The sequence below is a fragment of the Myotis lucifugus genome, unplaced genomic scaffold (genome assembly GCF_000147115.1).
Source record: "Myotis lucifugus unplaced genomic scaffold, Myoluc2.0 scaffold_60, whole genome shotgun sequence".
Classification (NCBI taxonomy): Eukaryota; Metazoa; Chordata; class Mammalia; order Chiroptera; family Vespertilionidae; genus Myotis; species Myotis lucifugus.
This window is the reverse complement of record NW_005871108.1, coordinates 4,293,326-4,308,396: the sequence shown is the minus strand read 5'-3', so window position 1 is coordinate 4,308,396 and position 15,071 is coordinate 4,293,326. Positions and strand designations below refer to the sequence as shown.

At 40.7% G+C, this 15,071-nt stretch overlaps 1 protein-coding gene across 6 annotated transcripts in view; it reads right to left on the bottom strand.

Annotated features, from left to right (window-relative positions):
• Positions 1–15,071, bottom strand: part of ITCH (itchy E3 ubiquitin protein ligase) — a 118,133-nt gene that overhangs the window by 98,952 nt on the left and 4,110 nt on the right. For 3 of the 6 annotated variants that reach the window (XM_006089424.2, XM_023754394.1, XM_023754395.1), the window contains exon 2: positions 14,405–14,475. The exons of 1 other annotated variant lie outside the window; for it this stretch is intronic. The gene's annotated coding sequence lies outside the window, so the exon portion shown is untranslated. Of the gene's footprint in view, positions 1–14,391; positions 14,476–15,071 lie in introns of all 6 variants that reach the window. 2 more of the 6 variants (XM_006089423.2, XM_006089425.2) reach the window with 1 other exon arrangement.

The window sequence follows — 15,071 nt, the reverse complement described above, 5'->3', positions numbered from 1 at the left end:
ACATTAGTGCTGCTTGAGTGATTTTGGTTCAGTGGATAGTGCATCAGCCTGTCGAGTGACAGGTCCCAGGTTCGATTCCAATCAAGGACACATACCTTGGTTGCAGGCTGATCCCTGTCCCTGGTCAGGCGAGTGCAGAAAGCAACCAATCGATGTGTCTCTCTGACATCAATGTTTCTCTCTCCCCCTCCACTTACCCGCCCCCCCGCCCCCTTCTACTCTTTAAAAAAAAAAAAATCAATAGAAAAATATCCTTGGGTGAGGATTAAAAAAAAAGAACACATCAGTGCCATCTAGGGGCTGGGATTAGGGAGAGATGAAGGAGTACCAAGGCACACAAGATTGCAAGTGTTTATCAAAATTCAAATACCTGTATCTCTGAAAAGGATGAATTCTATTATATGTAAGTTATAGCTCAATAAACTTGACCAAAAAAAGAGCATTCTCAATGTGTGTGTGTGTGTGGGGGGGGGGGGGGATATTGTTAATCTAGTTTCTACAACAAAAATAAATATGACTTGGTTTTCCTATCTTGTGGAGATCGCTGCAGGATCCATTTCTAGCATCTTTCTTCTACTTCTATATCTTAATGTTAGGTTAACCTTTCTTTCCTAATGTCCTTTCATCTTACAATCTATCCTTCTTTTACCTCCTCCACTCTCCTCCTAACACTCAATTTTTAAAGCCATTTCAAATTTGCCTCCATCTATAGCTTTAAAATTCATGAGACATAGATGAATGCCTCTGCATGAATTTCCTATGGAAAATAACTAACTTTTAAAGTGATTTTTAAAAAAGTTTTCACGCCCTAACTGGTTTGGCTCAGTGGATAGAGCGTCTGCCTGCGAAATGAAGGGTCACAGGTTCGATTCCAGTAAAGGGCACATGCCCAGGTTGCAGGCTAGATCCCCAGTGTGGGGCATGCAGGAGGCAGCCAATCAATGATTCTCTCTCATCATTGATGTTTCTGTCTCTCTCTCTTTTCCTTCCTCTCTGAAATCAATAGAAATATATTTAATTTAAAAAAAAGTTTTCACAATCAAGTACAGTGGTGTGGTTTACAAGGTATCTCCACCTAGTAAATCAATGTGACTTGAACCAATGAAGGTATCAGTTTGAATCTAGATCTAACATAATGTTAAAATAACCTGCTACCTATTATCCTGCTGGTTATAAAGAAACTTAAAATAGGGTCAATTCTTAACAATTTTATATCATTTATTTTGAGTAATGTTTACTATCACTATAAAAATGTGACAGACAGAATGTCTAATATAGAAAAAAGGTGCTAAAACATTGCCAGAGGTAAAAACTATTCTTAACATCTTCCCGAAAGGCAGTAGAAAGAAAAAAGTGAAAGAGATAGATACAGTTCACAAGATTATTTCAGTAACATCTTGTCCCATAAGCAACAAACAGTCAAACACTTGTCTGGCCTTATTTTAAAATATGTATCCTATTTATAAATTATTAAATAGAATATTATGAAATTTACTTAGTTTCTTTCTAGAAATAACACATCTAACACAATCAGTTATTTTTATAGGCCACATCTATTTTGACCTAGAAGACCTTTCAATAATTTAATATAGGCCTATATCTTCTTAAAAGCCACCAAAAAGAACTTCAGGAAACATACAAAACTGATGAGCAGAAAAATTGCTTATTGAAGCAGAAAGTACAGAATTCAAAGAGCTCAAGTACAGTAGTATTCAAAGAACTAAAACCTAATGAAATCAAACCCTCAAACAGCCTTACTAAAATACAGAAGCATAAATAGTAATTGTAAATACTGAGTAGTCTCCCTTGAGTAGGGACACTCAACCATGTTCCCAAACCACTACTCAAGTAGAAGAGTTATGTATCAAAGGATCTCTTTTGAAAATTCTGTCTTCATTCACCAGCCACTACTGTGAAGAATGGACTCCAGCCTCAATCCAGTTGGAAGTGGGATGGATAATGGAGTTGGTGATGGTTCTTTTTTTGTGTGATGGTTATTGTGTATGCAACCAGTAGCCACCAGGACCCTGTGGGTTGAAAACTAGATTCTGTTCCCCAGGGCCAGTTACAGAGGCTGGCTGGAAGGAACAATATGTAGATCCCATTCTCTACTAATAATTGCAAAGGATCTGACCTTGGTGTATGGAGTTGCTGAAGGTATTGTCATCCTATCTAATAAAAGACAAAAAGGGTAATTAACTGTACCTCCGCTACACTTCCCATTGGCTAATCAGCAAGATATGCAAATTAACTGCCAACAAAGATGGTGGCCGGCAGCCATGCAGCTGAAGCGAGCAGGAGGCTTGCTTGCTCCAGTGATGGAGGAAGCCAAGGTTCCCCGCTTGCCTCGGCCCGGCTCTGAGCTCTGAAAGCAACAGCTCCAAAAGCAACAAAGTTTCAATTATAGAAGCTAAACAAATCCCAGATACCTGCTTTCAGCCAGCCGCGGCCTCAGAGCTGGAGCGAGCAGGACGGCAACAAAGTTTCAATGATAGAAGCCAAACAAACCCCAGATACCTGCTTTCAGCCAGCCACAGCCTCAGAGCTGGGAGCGCCAGTGACGGCAACAGAGTTTCAATTACAGAAGGTAAATAAATCCCAGAATAAAAAAAAAAAAAAAAAAAAAAAGGAAAAAAGGAGAGGCTGGGAGCTTCAGTCGCAGGCCAGCCTGAAAACGGCCCTCAGCCCCTCACCCAGACTGGCCAGGAACCCCAGTGGTGACCCCACCCTGAAGGGGGTGTGGCCAGCCTGAAAATAGCCATCAATCCCTCATCCAGGCTGGCCAGGCACCCCAGTGGGGACCCCCCACCCTGAAGGGGGTGTGACCAGCTGCAAACAGCCATCAGCCCCTCACCCAGGCTGGCCAGGCACCCAAGCAGGACCCCCACCCTGATCTGGGACACCCTTCAGGGCAAACCCGCCGGTCCCCACCCGTGCACCAGGCTTCTATCCTATATAGTAAAAGGTAATATGCAAACTGACCCTAACAGCAGAAAGACTGGGAATGACTGGTCACTATGACACACACTGACCACCAGTGGGCAGACGCTCAATGCAGGAGCTGCCCTCTGGTGGTCAGTGCGCTCCCACATAGGGGAGCTCTGCTCAGCCACAAGCCAGGCTGATGGCTGCCAGTACAGCGGTGATGGTGGGAGCCTCTCCTGCCTCCTCAGCAGCGCTAAGGATGTCCGACTGCAGCTTAGGCCTGCTCCCCGCTGGCAAGTGGACATCCCCCGAGGGCTGCCGGGCTGCCAGAGGGATGTCTGACTGCCAGCTTAGGCCCAATCCCCCGGGGAGCAGGCCTAAGCCAGCAGGTGGTCATCCCCCGAGGGGTCCCAGACTGCGAGAGGGCACAGGCTGGGCTGAGGGACCCCCCCCCTCCAGTGCACAAATTTTTGTGCACCGGGCCTCTAGTAGGAGATAAAAGTACTTTGGGTTGGGGTAGAAGATAAATAAATACTCATTTCTGTAACTTAAATTTCTCAACAAAAGATGAGAGAATGAACTCAAATCCACTCATGATGGGGAAAAGTTGCTTTCCTATTTACTGGAAAAAGTTATCTTAACAGGGAGGTAGGATGTGGATCATCCTCTCTCCCCCACAACAGTGACACCTTAGCTCTAAACATCACATGTCATTGAAAGCTCCTTTCTCATTTTCCAACCAAATATTATCAGAATGGATTCTAAAGAATATGCATAGAGATGATTATCTTTTTCAAAGAGAAAAACAGGAAGGTACAAATTTCAAGGTTCAATACTATGAAAACAAAGTTTAAGGAAATTGGCACCAGAACTGAACTTTTAGCATTCGTTTGTTGGTTTGAACTCTGTATCCAGTATTCCAGAAGTCAATTTTTCCCCTGTTCTCCCAAATAGCTTTCTGACAAACATTTTAATATTAACTACTATTACAAGTTATTTCCCAGCTTTCACTAGTTACAGCTAGAATTTAAAGGATTTGACATGCCACAATAAATATACTGTTGTGCTACTATAAATACTGCTCTTCTGAAAACGCTTGTGTAATATTATACAAACTAATCTACATACATAAAAGCCTAAGCGACCTTTATGACCGGTTCTTATGATGATGCACTGACCACCAGGGGGCAGACACTCAATGCAGGAGCTGCCCCCTGGTGGTCAGTATGCTCCTACAGCTAATTTCCCACAGCCAGCCAATTTCCTGCAGTCCCTCCCCCCCAGCCAGCTGGCCCCGATCATCCCCGATCACCAGCCAGCCCGAGGGACCCAACCCATGCACGAATTCGTGCACCAGGCCTCTAGTGATATATAAAGTTGAATTTCTTGGCTCCCAAAAAACTCTTGTTTCTGACCATCTCTCAATACCAATGAATTCTCAAAATGTAAGACTCTGGTGGCCACCATCCCCAACCTTCCAGAAAACCTTTCTCATATCATTTCTGAACAATGAAGAACTAACACCCTGACCTGCGTGGTGGCTTAGTTGGTCCCATGCACCAAAAGGTCACCAGTTCAATTCCCAGCCAGGGCACATGCCAGGATTGCAGGCTCTACTGGTGCTAGCAGGAGGCAACTGATCAATGTTTCTCTCTCACATTAATGTTTCTCTCTCCCTCTCTCTCTAAAAATTAATAAAAACATTTTTTAAAAAGATATCAATACTAATTAGTTACTGAGTAACATGTATGCACACTTTAGAAACAAATGCATGTGTTTTTATTAAAAGGAGTAACAAGCCTAGCTGGTTTGGCTCAATGGGTAGAGCATCGGCCTGCGGACTGAATGGTCCTGGGTTCAATTCTGGTCAAGGCACATGCCCAGGTTGCGGGCTTGATCCCCTGTAGGGGGCATGCAAGCGGCAGCCAATCAGTGATTCTCATCATTGATGTTTCTATCTCTCTCTACCTCCCCCTTCCTCTCTGAAATCAATAAAAATATATATATATTATTTTTTTCCAAAAATATATTTTATTGATTTTTTTACAGAGAGGAAGGGAGAGGGATAGAGAGTTAGAAACGTCGATGAGAGAGAAGCATCCATTAGCTGCCTCCTGCACACTCCCTACTGGGGATGTGCCCGCAACCAACGTTCATGCCCTTGACCGGAATCGAACCTGGGACCCTTTAGTCCGCAGTCCGACGCTCTATCCAGTGAGCCAACCCAGCTAGGGCTATATTTTAAAATAAATGAAGTAAAAAAAAAAAAAAAAGAAAAAGAAAAAAAAAACCAGTTATTGAGATTGTATTAAAAACCAGAAAAAAAAAAAATCAAAGAGAGAATCATTTACACCAAGAGCTCTAAATACTGGGGGTAGGAAAGGTGGCGCAAATTACCACTTACCCATTAGGAAACAAATAGGATTATGAAAGCAGGAGCCAATTCTACACTCCAAAAAAATAAAATTAGGTCTGCAGACTCACCTTACTATTTATTCTATCTCAAAACTACCTCCTCTACTTTGACTGAATCTGAAAAGGAACTGAATAAAAATATTGTTCCAAAGAAGGCAAAATACCCCGCACACCTTTTTGTTCTCACAGGTAAACAAATTGAAATCCAGGAAATTTAGATGGATTGCCCAATTAGGCAAAGAATTCTTACACAAGACACCAAAAGTACCATACACACACACATACAAAATTTGAGAAATTAAGCCTTGTCAAAATTAGGAACTTCTACTCTTCAAAAGATGTTAAGAAAATGAAAAGACAAGCAAAAGGCTGGGAAAATATATTTGTAAGACACATATCCGATAAAGGATTTATATCCTGAATTTACACACACAAAAATACTCTTACAACTTGATAATAATAAGGCAAACAACCCAATCAAAATGGACTGATCTAGGACAGAACAGAAGATATGGCCAAAAAACTGAGATCTCTAGCCTTGCTTGGTGTTAATTTCATTATTTAAAACCATGATTCCATAAAGGAACCAAAAAAAGGTAAAAGTGAAACAAACAAAAAACACATGTCATTGCTGTACTTGAACTTACTCAGTTTAGTCCTTTTCAAAATTATTAAAGTACTAGAGGCCCAGTGCATGAATTCATGCACCAGCGGGGACCCTCAGCCTGGCCTGCGGGATCGGGCCAAACCCGGCTCTCCAACACCACCCGAGGGGTCCTGGATTGTGAGAGGGCGCAGGCCAGGCCGAAGGACCCCACTGGTGCACGATCGGGGCCAGGGAGGGGCGCGGGAGGTTGGCCAGCCGGAGAGGGACCACAGGAGAGCTCCAGTGCATGTCCAGCCCATCTCGCTCAGTCCTGATTGGCCGGACCCCACCAGCAAGCTAACCTACTGGTCAGAGCGTCTGGCCCCTGGTGGTCAGTGTACATCATAGTGAGAGGTTGAGCGGTCTTAGCATATCATTAGCATATTTCGCTGTGATTGGTTGAACAGCCGATCGAACACAGCATATTAGGCTTTTATTATATAGGACGTTGAGCTTAGGATCACTCCAACTCTCTCTTAGTAAAAACAAAAAAACCTGCCCTAACCAGGTTGGCTCAGTGGATAGAGCGTTGGCCTGCAGACTCAAGGGTCCCAGGTTCGATTCTGGTCAAGGGCATGTACCTTGGTTGCGGGCACATCCCCAGTAGGGGGTGTGCAGGAGGCAGCTGATTAATGTTTCTCTCTCATCTATGTTTCTAACTATCCCTCTCCCTTCCTCTCTGTAAAAAATCAATAAAATATTTTTTTAAAAAAACAACACAAAACCCTAACAAATACCAGTCTCAAAATTTCAAATCATCAAACATTAAATCATGTTAAGAAGTGAATCACTGAAATGAATGAAACAGATTTTCGCTCTCCTTAGAATGACAAAAGGTAACCCTTATTTGAATACCTCAGGCTGACTTGTATTTTCTTAGAGAAACAGTAACAACAGCAAGTCCTAAGAGAAGAATCAAATTTCTTCAATAAGATCTTATATTTTCCTTCTCTAAAGTAAAATTTAAGTAACACAGGGACTCTTCCTGGCCTAAGAGCTCAATCCTTTATAAATGTTTACCCCATCAAGTAAATGGTTAAGAGAAGAATAGGAAAATCCAAAACTGAAGAAAAATTTAATGAAGGTTCTGCCCCCCAAGAGGGAGGTGACCGGCGGTGGCCATCGCCCTGCCCACTGATCGCCCCACAGATCGGCCCTGATCATCAGCCAGGCCTAGGGACCCCACCCTATATAATGGGAACAGTCTCTTAGTATTAAAAATTAACACCTGGCAAGGCTACTCTAACAATGAAAAACCAGGATGATGCAGCGATGACAAGCATGGACTCTGGCTTGCACATTTTGTGGTCAGCCTTGATTCTGACACTTATAACTGTGTGACAAAGACAGTTACTTAACTTCTCTCTGCTTCAGATGTTTCTGACTCTCTATCCCTCTCCCTTCCTCTCTGTAAAAAAATCAATAAAATATATTTTTTTTAAAAAAGAGAAAAAAAGAAAAGTATGGTCACTGGTGCATACAGTGTCCCAGATTGCAAGAGGGATCCCCGCGGGGATCAGGCCTAAACCGGCAGTCGGACATGAGGGTGCAGGCCAGACTGAGGGACACCCCCCACCCCCCAAGAACAATTTCGTGCAGCGGGCCTCTAGTAAAGGAATAAGAAAGTATAAAACCTCAAGGGCAAAGACAAAGGGGGAATATGACCGCAGATAAATGTCAGCAACATTCTGAACAATGAAAAGCAGTAGTAGTTACATTCTGTACATTTCAATATACATAGAATCTATAATAATAAAAGCATCTATAATAATAAAAGCATAATATGATAATTAGACCAGACGTCCTTCTGGACGACCTTCCAGACAAAGCCGGGGCTGCGAGGGAAGCCCGGGTCCCTGGTACCAGAGGGAAGCCGGTGATGGCAGCCAAGTGAAGAAAGGCCTGCTCTTGCACAAATTTCGTTAATCGGGCCTCTAGTATAGTTTATAATTAAGACCTATAGTAAATATCTTTCCTCCAAAAATTTCAAGAAAAAAAGATAATCTAGGATTTCCCTTTGTCTACTGACATTCCACAGAAGCAAATGCAGCTAATCCCTCTCCCATGTTTTTTTCCTTCCCACTTCTAAAGCAGATCTATAGTTAAAATAGAGTCCGGATGCACGAAATTCGTACAAGGGGCTCGGCCCCTGCCACTGCCATGGCCGGGGGCCTCTGCCTCTGCCTGCCTCGGCCCCTGCTGCCATTGCGGCCACCTCCTCAGCCCCCACCGCCACTGCGGCCACCTCCTTTGCCCCTGCCGCCGCTGTGGCTACCTCCTCTGCCTCAGCCCCCGCCTTCCACGGCAGCCACCTCAGCCCTCACAGCTCTGGCTTCCTCTGGAAGGTCGTCCAGTCTAATTAGCATATTACGCTTTTATTATTATAGATGAACCACTTGAAAATCCCTTTTAATATTCAGGACATAGGTGCTGCTTCAAAAAACAAACAAACAATCCCTTCTCCATTAAATGAGTTTTAGATCAATTTGACCCTACTGATATATCTCTATGATGGGGACAACTTAGTATACTTTTCAGAGGCTCAGTTTCAGTACTCTTATTCATCAATGATGAAAATGTTACTAATCTCAAGTATTCTTAATACTCAGGCTATCTCTACTTCATTTACTTACTAAAAAGACTACTTACTACACTACTACATTTTTCATCTTAGCCAAAAAATAAGGAATGACTTCCATGTCTATGTCAAGAAGATTTTCATTAGAAAGTATAAACGGATCAAAAAGCCTGGTCAAAATAAAATCCTACAAATCCCTTTCTCAGGTTATACAGAATAAACACATTCCACCTTTCTACAATGTTCATCAGTTTCTTTAAACATTCTGAATCATAAATTAAGTATTGTGTCAAGTTTCTGCAGCAAAATTCTACAATTTTCCCATGACCAAACCATTTCTCAGTGTTTCCAAACCTTGGTAGATACAAAAATTCCATGTATAAAATAACAGCTAATGCCCAGCAGGTGTGGCTCTGTGGTTGAGCATCAACCTATGAACCAGGAGGTTATGGTTTGATTCCCAGTCAGGGGGGCTGTGGGCTCAATTCCCAGTAGGGGGCATGCAGGAGGCAGCTGATCAATGAATCTCTCTCATCATTGATGTTTCTATCTCTCTCTCCTCCTCCCTTTCTCTCTGAAATCAATGAAAATATATTTAAATAAATACATAAATAAACTAATGCTTAATGAAACTAATCAGAGGTTAACTGAAATCACCAAAAACCAAAACTAGAAATGTAATAAGCAGTTGAACTACTTTGATACTTTCTTGTTCTTTTCTTATTTCCTTTTTTTACATTTTTATTGATTTCAGAGAGGAAGGGAGCAGGAGAGAGAGAGAGAGAAAAACATTGATCAGCTGCCTCCTGCATGCCCCCTACTGGGGATCGAGCCCACAACCCAGGCATATGCCCTTGACCGAAATTGAACCCAGGACCCTTCAGTCCACAGATCGACGCTCAATCCACTAAGCCAAACCAGCTAGGGCATTTTCTCTTTTTAACAAGATTAATAATAATAGCTATCATTTTATTCATGATATTTTAATGTGCAGTCTCATGACAACCATGGGAAGTAGATATTATGCCCATTTTTCAGAGAAAAAGAAATAGGAGCTCAGCGTACCTATGTTTATACTACATTTCTAGAGCTGGCAACCCAAATCCTATGCTTTAAATCATCACATTATTCCATTTTTCAAAAGCATAACCTTTTCAAATCCTAGTATTAAAAAAACAAAACAAATCCTAAGTAGTTTCATATTTGTAGATGAAAACTGCTATGTACCTAATTCATCTGAACACTTTATAAAATTGTTTGTCTAAAAGAGACTGGCAGCATTAATATTTAGTTATATTGCTAATTAACCTTCAACTATTTGCATAGCACATAAGAACTTCCTTTCTTTCTATTCTACTTGTGCAAACTGAGAAATCATAAGACTATGTATGCGATCCATCATTAAGGAGTGTGTTGACACTGAGAGTAATGAAGCAAGATCCACAACATGAAAAAAGAGGGATAGCCTATACACACAGTATAATCCTCACATACCCCAGTTTTTACAAAATGAATAGGGAAAAAGCTTTCAAAATTGGTCCTCTCTATCTACTGCAGGGTCCCACTGTCACAGACAGGGTGACCCAAATAAAAGATTTTGTCTCTTATACAAACATTTGTCCCTTCCTTTCTATTCCTATTACCACTTCTAGCCTGGTCTCCCTGTCTCCAGACCAGACCCCACCAACTCTAGTAAACACTGTAAACATCAATATTATGAAATAATCTCCATAAAATACCATCTGATTTTGTCAGCCAACAGGACTTAAGGCTATCCCACAATAAGGCTGGTCTCTTAATTTTTCAAAACTTCCTCTTATTACCAGGCCCACACTAAACCTCTTCAAACTAATATAAACTCCAAATAATCTCTTCACTGCACTCCCACCATCAAGTCCATTCCTGCCTCTGCATCTCTGCCCATTCTGAATCCCAGTCTTAAATAGCTTCCCTTTTCCTCTCTATCTTAATAATTATTCCACATAACCCTCATTCAGCCCTAGACTACTTTGAGGTATTGCTTAAATCTTTATGTGGGTTAGGACTTTCTTCCCAGAGGGCAGGGAACATGAGTTATGCTGCAAAACGTCAAGCTCCAGATCAGAGGTTGCAAAGAGGTAACCCACAGGACAAATTCAGCCCACAGTGGTGATTTGTTTGGCCCACAGTGTTTATATTATGAATTCATAAGTTGCCAACATTTAAAAATAAAGATTTCTCACAAAATCTGGATTTCCAGCCCTAGCCGGTTTGGTTCAGTGGACAGAAAGTAGGCCCGCAGACTGAAGGGTCCCAGGTTAAATTCCAGTCAAGGGAATGTACCTCAGTACCTCGGTCACAACTTCCCCCTGCCCTAGTCAGGGTGCATGCAGGAGGCAACCAACTGATGTGAGACACATCAATGTTTCTCTCTGTCCCTCCCTCGCCCTTCCATTCTCTCTAAAAATCAATGGGAAAATATCCTCGAGTGAGGATTAACCTAAATAAATAAATAAATAAATAAAAAATATATATCTTTTTTTAAAATCTGGATTTCCAGTTTCTCTTTAGAAAAAAGTTAAGATGTTCAGACCACATTTGGTCTACACTTCCCACTAGAATCAATAGTGAACCAAGCACTGAATTATATATATATATTTTTGAATTATATATTTTTAAATTATTAAAATGGTAAATTTTACCTCAATTTAAAAACAAAGAAGTTAAGCAACTTAGTCAAAGTCATATTGCCAAAATTCAAAATCAGACAATCTAATTCTAGTACACACTGTTAACCCCTAAAATACGATTCCTTTATGGACTAGCATCCTTTCTTCTGTGACCAACTAAACTGATTCTCTAAAACAAAGGATCAAAGGACTAAATTCTAGAGTCTACTCTGTCTTTGCACAAATGACTAAGAAGCAAACCAAAGTTCACCTAAATGATTTTTTTCCTGGTCTAAAAAAAAAAAAAGCCCTGCAATTGACTGAGAAAGGGCTGTGGAATCTAATAAAATGTATTTTCTCAGAAAGCAAGTATGCTATTAGACATTTCTGGAGTGAGGTAAGTTCCATGCAGATAAATTCTTAGTTTAAAACTTTAAACTGATGATACAGTACAAAACTTCTCTTTCCTGGGGTAGAGAGTCTATCAGGGTTATCAGTTTGCACACATGAAAAAAAATTGCAAGTTTCTTAAGTGCAGGGAATGCTTTTTCATCATGATTCCCTGTAATGCCTAGCACAGAGCAACACTTAACATATATTCAATTATGTTTGAACCAAAAAATCCAAAGTTAATTATCTTAAGTTGCAATTCAATGCAATCCTTATTATAACATCTTGCTTTTTACAATAATTACTGGTGAACAAGTTTGTTTCCCTGACAAGAACACAAAATCCTTGAAGCAGAGGTTGTTTTTTGTTGTTGTTTTTGTTTTTTTAATGTTTTGATTGATTATAGGAAGGGAGAGAGAGGGATTGAAAGATAGAAACATTGATCAGAGAGAAACATCATCAATTGGCTGCCCTCTGTAAACCTCCTACTAGGGATCATCAAGCCCACAATCCAGGCCACACCAGGAATTGAACCAGTGACCTCTTGGTTTTTGGTTCATGGGTCAATGCAGGGGTTTTATATTAAGTGTTCCTTGGGGTCTAGCCCAATAGGAGCTCAATAAATTCTGGGTGAACATTTCAAACTTAACGTTCCTATACCTAGGCTTCCTACAAAGTCTCTCTTTTTAATGTTTAAAGTAGAACTTAAAATGGCCTCTCAATTATAAAGCACTGGATATTATGAAGTGCTATTATATTTCTGAAACAGTCCTGTATTGTGATACAAACAAAGCCCTGAAAAATTAGTAAGCCAGTGCATGAAGTACTAAGTATAATCAAAGCGTGAGCTAGCTAGAAGGAATCTGAGCGATCATGTTCAATACTTTCAATACACAAGTGAGGAAACAGAGACCCAGAGAGATTTAAGTGAATTGCCCAAGATCACAGAATTTAAGTAACAAGCAATCCAAGGCTAGAACCAGGTCTTCTGAATATTGGCCCAGTTTTCTTTCCACAAAGAAATACTTTATGAGTTCAGGATGAAGTGGATACTTTTAGAAATATTTTTTAAAATTCTGGTATGGAGAATCTTTCCCAGAACATATTTTTGTGTTTGTTTTTAATTTATCTTTATTGTTGAAAGTATTACAGATGTCCCCTTTTTCTCCCCATTGACCCCCTCCTCCCTACCCTCACCTCCCCCCCAATAACATGTTTTTGTAAAGTATTACATCAACATTAGATAAATGAAAGCTGCCTTGTTCCTATACTGCAGGTAACACCATCTCCTTTCCCCCCTTTTTTGCTCTACATATGTATTTTTCATTTCCATGTCTTTCTTTTTCATTGTCAGATCCTAAGAATTCTTCCTTTTATCATCTCGTTTATCTACTTTCCTCTTACTTATTCCTTTTCCTTGTATCTCACACAATGCACCCTACCATCTCCTTTTTTTCTCTCCATAATTATAAAAAGGAACAGATTAAGTACACATTTGATTATAGCACTGACCTGGGACACCATAATAAGCAAATCACAGTACTTGATCTCTCAGAATTTATAGGGTAATTAGTTAACAAAAAATAAAATAAACACAAAGGGTCACATAGATGAGTGAATAATAAACACTGATGTTTACAGTGGAGACAAGAGTCTAAGTATGGATGGAACATTTATGCGAAGGGAACTAGTAATGACAATGACAACAAGTAGTAGCAAGGTAAAGGTTAGGCAAATACAAGGGACCACTTCCTTCCTACTCAGCTTTCTCACCAACCAACTCATCTGCTTTACTTCACTCACTCAGTATTTTCTTATCGCTTTATCTTTTTCTATGCTTTACTTTTTATTTTAATCCAATAATCTTCCTTTTCTATCTTCTGATCTTTTAAAGTGAATCTGTCCTATCCTCATGTTTTCCTTTTTAATATTGCCAACTTCTTCTACCTTGTAGATCTAGATAATGTCTTAAGTTATAAACTCATTTTTTTTCTAAAGATTTAATGTATTATTTTATTTGATCCTCACAACAATGCCAGGGAGGCAGGTAAGGATCCTCACAACAATGCCAGGGAGGCAGGTAAGAAGCAATAAATCTTTTTTACAGATATAAACTGAGTCCCAGCAAGATTAAATAATTTGCAAAGTCACAGTTTGTCAGTGGAAAAATCAAGTAAGAACTCAGACCTTGCCCTGGCTGGTTTGGCTCAGTGGATAGAGCGTCGACCTGCACACCTTGGTTGCAGGCTCCTCCCGAGCCCGGGCCCTAGTCGGCGCATGTGAGAGGCAACCAATCGATGTGTTTCTCTCACATTGATGTTTCTGTCTGCCTCTTCCTTCCACTCCCTCTAAAAATCAATGGAAAAATATCCTCGGGTGAGGCTTGAAAAAAAAAACACCACCCAGACCTCTTCTTTCCAAGTCCTCCATTCTTTTCCCACTGCACCATGTTGTCTTCCTTTTAATTCTTACACTTTTTTACCATATACATGCACATGCCTAGACAAGTATAACCATTTACAAAGCAGCACAAAAGGGAAAAGTGTGTATGTATCTAAGGAAGCTAGAAAAACAGAAAAGTCAGAGGACCCATATTAAGAGCACAGTGTAGCTCACATGATAATTCTCATAGAGAAGGCTTTGAGTTTCCAGATCTAGGTAGAAACTAACTGATGTAGGCAGCATCAATAGTGCTCTCTCTCCATACCTCCCACAGCAGTTACATGACCAAGGTTCACCCTCTGCACCATTCCTGTGCCACAAGCTCTCTCACAGGCATGCCACCATACCTGAAGTTCTCACCGTTCAAGTCAGGAGTCAATTCCTTGGGTTAAGGCGTTGTCTCCAGAATGCCACTGTTAAATGCATGTTACCTGAGAGGGGAAGAAGGGCCCATTAACACATTGCTTCTATGGTTAAATGCATCAAATTAGCAATGACCTTGGGAATCAGACAGTACAAGATATTTTTAAGTTTCAATGGATAGAGAAATTTTTTTTTTAAATGTTTTACTGATTTTGAGAGGGAGAAAAAGGGAAAAGGGATAGAGAGATAGAAACATCAATGAAAGAGAAACATCATCTATCGACTGCCTCCTGCATGCCCCCTACTGGGGATCGAGCCAATAATCAGGGCATTGGTTCTGATCAGGAATCAAACTGGTGATCGCTTAGTTGATGGGTTGATGCTCAAGCACTGAGCCACACTGGCCAGGCTGGATAGAGAATTGTTGATGGGGCAGGCAGGATAAGAAGGTGAGTAGCTGAAAATGCCTCATACATAGTATGGGATAATGCCCCCCTATGTACAATAGCTACATGGCAAAATGAGAATAGCCATATAAACACATACTCTACCTACTGGAGTCATTATAAGGACAGTCCCTGCAATTTGAAGATTCCTAGGGATAGAAAAAGAAAACACTCCAAGGATCTTTCCAGTTCTGAAAAGAAGCAAAAGAGCTGAGCTG